The following is a 4764-nucleotide window of genomic DNA, read 5'->3' as shown; positions in this document are numbered from 1 at the left end:
AAATAATTGAAATGAATAGGAAAAAAAAGCATTATTTAGCATAAGAGGGGTTTTTGCCCAAAATCTTTTAAAAGAAAAAGATCTCGATTATGGGATAATATAAGATTGATTTAGGCAAACTAAATATTCTTTATTTAAAGTTTAAATGACAGTGAATGAAAAATGTTAATATATCATACTTATGTGTTCAATAGAGATGCTTATTTTAGCCCTTTTTTCTCAGGTTAAATTAATAATACATGTTTTAAAGGGTAAATTTTTCTTGCCATTAACAAAAATTTATTCACATGACTTTGTTTTTCTTTTCTCTTTGCACAGTTTGCACATGTAATAGCAGCTATCCAGGAGTATTTTCTCTTTGTACCCAAATATACTACCTCAATATAATATAGTGCTTCTGTTGTAGAACTTTGAAGAATTTTTCATATTTTAAAATGACTTATACTGAAATTAAAAATAGTAAATAAACTTTGTTAACTTCAAAACTTACTATAGATCTCTTATATTTTTAATTTCTGTATTAATTTTTTCTTAGGTGAAAAATTGACCAAGATAAAAATAAAAAATGTTAGAAGTTACAAAATAGCATTTAAAGAAGAAAGCATACCTATAAAATCTTATGTAGGAAGGAAAAGTGCTCACTCTGTCAAATGTATTAAGTAGTATCATCAAAATACATGTGAAGCTTGGAGGTGGAGGACCTGTATACAGATGCTGGCTTTACTACTTATGAATTATGAGATTCACTTTCTTTGTCTTAAATGGGATTAAATAAAATAAAGTATATAAAGAGCTCATTAGGAGACTGCCAGGCAGATTGTTAGAGGGCAATAAATGAAAGTATTGGTAGGCATTAATATAAATAAAAGAATAGATATGTGAGGAAAATGGTTATTGAGGAAAAAATGGCCTAGAAGTCCAAAAATTTTTAAGTAAGTGTTTTTAATAGGCAATTGTTGGTAAGAATATATAAACTCAGTAAGAATAAGTGCCTTTTGACACAAGCAAGCTTCTAAAATAGAATACTTCTGAGAAATACTGTTTCTATTTATACTTCTGGAAAGACATGGGAATTCTCCTTACATTATTTAACAGTACTAGGCAATTTAAGGAATTAGAATCCCATTGAAACATCTTTAGGTTAGTGTCATGAAAAAAAAATTTAAGTAATTATTTAGAAGAATTTAATTCAAATGTTGAATGAGGTCAGTTATAGACAATATCCAGAAATGTATAAATAATCTGTAGACATTCTCATTTAAAGCAAACCCAATATACAAGGCTTGAGTTTATAAAAAATTTAAATTAGGGAGTTACTAACTGGGGAAGAATTAACTTCAAAGTTCCTTTAACTATTAATACCTCTTAGTGATTAAAATATGACTCTATTTATTAAAAAGCATAGACTTCTACTTTTGGGAAGATGAAGTAGACATACTTTTCTCTATTCTTCCCACTAAGTACAACTGTAAATTCTGAGCATTACATATAAAACAAACATAAGAAAATTCTAGGGGGATTCTGGGAAGATGGCTGACCGGTAGCAAACCTCAGCAGAGGCTCCTGAGCAGAGGAAGAAAAACTAGACAGAATCAGACTCTACGAAGCCAAAGATGGGGAGCTGAGCCAAGAAAGAAGTTTGGTAAGCTGGAACTCCACGGAAGAGCATTTAAGAAAACAAATTACAGGTACAAAGCCTATTGACTAGAGGACAGGAGACCCCTCCCCCAAGTAAGGGGCCTGCAGCAGGCTATCTGAGAACAAGCAAGGAACAAAAACCTCTCATTTTACGTCATTGGAGAGAGCTGCTAAACTCCAGATCTCTTTCTCCAGGAAGGTCCCACTTACAAACCTAGACACCACCCACCAGGCATAAAATTGAACAGATATTTTCCCCCACAAGTCCAAACTCCCAGTCCACCCTTTCCTCCCTCACATGGCAGTCTGAAGTTCTGCCCCCTGCAGAGCACAGAGTGTTTGTTCTTGTCCTGAGAGATCTGGGCACAGTATGGTCTGCCAACCATCAAGATGGAATCTGTGACTGTCAGGGAAGAAAGAGGGTGTAGGAAGAAAGGGACACTTGGCAGGAGGAGGAGCAATCCCCTGGTTATGACTATGCCTGGCCAGTGGTAGTGTTGACCCTCAGTTTGTGCTGTGTCTGGCCGGACAGGGTGCAGAACCCCCGGCTCCAATAGTATCCACAGCAGGAGAGTGGTTGCCCCATGTGGACTTGAGTTTGGCAGACAGAGCTGGTCCCTGTTGGGCCTATGAGCAGAGGCTTAATAGGCATGGACTGCGACCTGAGAGCAAGGGTGTGGTCTCCTGATTCTAACAGAACCCTAGAGCAGCAGCTTACTGGGTGTGAGCCAAGACCTGAGGGCTAGGATGTGGTCCACTGTCTCCTGTGGGGCTAGTGAACAGAGACTTACCAGGTGAGGCCTGAGTCCTACAGGCAGAGTACAGTCCCCTGACTGCAACTGGTCTGGCAAGCAGAGGCTAGCTGGGTATGGACTGAGACCTATGGGCGGGGTATGGCCCCTAACTCCAGCTGGGCCTGTGAGCAGAGAAGCGGACAACAGTACGGACTGAGTCTGGCAGGAGGGAGTGTGAATCCTTGGCTCCAATTGTGCTGTTGGAGACCCTTGAATCCCTCTTTGTTGGGCAGGGTTTGCACTGCCTGAAACAATTGGGTTGGAACACGTGTCTGGGGCTATCCACTCAGGGACATTTCTGAGGTTGATCTTCAAAGTTCTATAGTGGAAAAGAAACTGAAAGGTGGGTGCTGGGCGCTGCAGCTGCTTGTATCTTTTCACAGTAGAGATTTAAATCTAATACTGTGGTTTCTTAGGATAGGTTAGAGGTTGGCTGATACCAAAACAGAGCTAGCTTGCACTATCTCCCCAAGTAGGTCCTCAGAGTGTCTGGCCAAAACTCTAAAAGGGGCCTTTATAAGGTTGTAGGAGATAAGCCTCAGTTACAAAGCTTAGAGCTTTGGTAAGGGGCTATCTCTACTACCTGGGAACCCCAATTCAATCTCAACCTTCCAGTTCTAATAACCAAATGGTGGAAAATAAACATGGTGTGGACCCAACAGAAGAACTCTGGCAACATGAATAACCAGAGTAGATCAACCCTCCCCCAAGAAATGACAAAGGAGATACAATTGAAGATGCCATGCATAGACAAATGGCAGCAATGTCAGAAATTGAATTCAGAATATGGATGGCAAATAAGATAAACAGAATGGAAGAAAAGATAGAAATTTAATTCCAAAAAGTAGTTCTAAAGTTGTCTCAAGAAATTAATGAATTCAAAGCCCAAGTCACCAAAGATATGGACATAATGAGAAAAGAGATAGCAGAGCTCAAGGAAATGAAAAAGTTTGTTGAGGAGCTCCAAAATACAGTAGAATCCCTCAGTAATAGAGTTGACCAGGCAGAAGAAAGGATCTCTGAAACTGAAGCTTTTGAAAGTTCCCAGACACTCAAAGAGGCAGGCAAATGGAGAGCAAAAATTGATCATTCCCTGAGAGACTTGTGGGATCACTCCAAAAGATCAAACATTCATCTTATAGGAATTCCCGAAGGCAAAGAGGATGGTTCTGAAGGTACAAATGCTCTACTCCAAGAGATTTTGGAGGAGAATTTCCCAAGCATTGCAAGAGATACAGAACTTTAGATAGCAGACAGTTTCAGAACCCCAGCAAGACTCAATCCAAATAAAGCATCTCCTAGACACATTGTGATTAACTTTGCCAAAGTTAAGTCAAAGGAGAAAATTCTGCAAGCAGCCAGACGTAAGAAAAGCATCACCTACAAAGGGAGAAATATCAGAATGACTGCTGATCTCTCAGTCGAAATGTTTCAAGCCAGAAGAAGATGGTCATTGACCTTCAGTCACCTAAAACAAAACAACTTCCAGCCCAGGATCCTGTATCCAGCTAAACTGAGTTTCATTTGTGATGGAGAAATCAAATACTTTAATGATATACACATGTTGAAGAAATTTGCCATAACTAAACCAGCTGTCCAGGATATTCTCAGACCCATCCTCCATAATGACCAGTACAATGCTCTACCTCTAAAGTAAACTCACCGAGAAATTTTTGAACAAAACTCAACTTCCACAGTGGTGAAAGGATTAAAAATGTCCACTGGACATTTGAAAATCATGACACCCAAAACACAACCAGGCTTATCAGTTTTCTCAATTAATGTGAATGGTTTAAATTGTCCTCTAAAGAGGCACAGGCTGGCTGACTGGTTACATAAACTCAGACTGGATATCTGTTGTATAAAAGAATCTCATCTTAAAGGATAAAAATAGACTCAGGGGGATGGGATGGACTTGTATAATACAGGCAAATGGAAACCAGAAAAAAGCAGGGGTTGCAATTTTAGTAGCAGATACAATTGGCTTTAACCCAACAGAGATAAAGAAAGATAAGGAAGACCACTACATATTTGTCAAGGGAAACATCCAACATGAAGAGGTTTCTATAATGAACATTTATGCACCCTACCAGAATACTCCTCAATTCATAAAGCAGACCCTAATGGATATGAACAACTTGATGTCTTCCTGCACTGTAATAGTTGTAGATTTTAACACCCTTTGACAGTTTTGGATAGATCTTTCAAGAAGAAACTAAACAAAGAAATATTAGACCTTCAAGGATGGTTCAACATACGTAAATCTATAAATATAATTCACCACATAAACAAATTAAAAAACAAAGACCACATGATTCTCTCAATTGATGCA

The sequence above is a fragment of the Otolemur garnettii genome, unplaced genomic scaffold (genome assembly GCF_000181295.1).
Source record: "Otolemur garnettii isolate 467f Iridium unplaced genomic scaffold, OtoGar3 scaffold00017, whole genome shotgun sequence".
Taxonomy (NCBI): domain Eukaryota; kingdom Metazoa; phylum Chordata; class Mammalia; order Primates; family Galagidae; genus Otolemur; species Otolemur garnettii.
The sequence above is the reverse complement of the archived record's forward strand: the minus strand, read 5'-3'. Positions refer to the sequence as shown.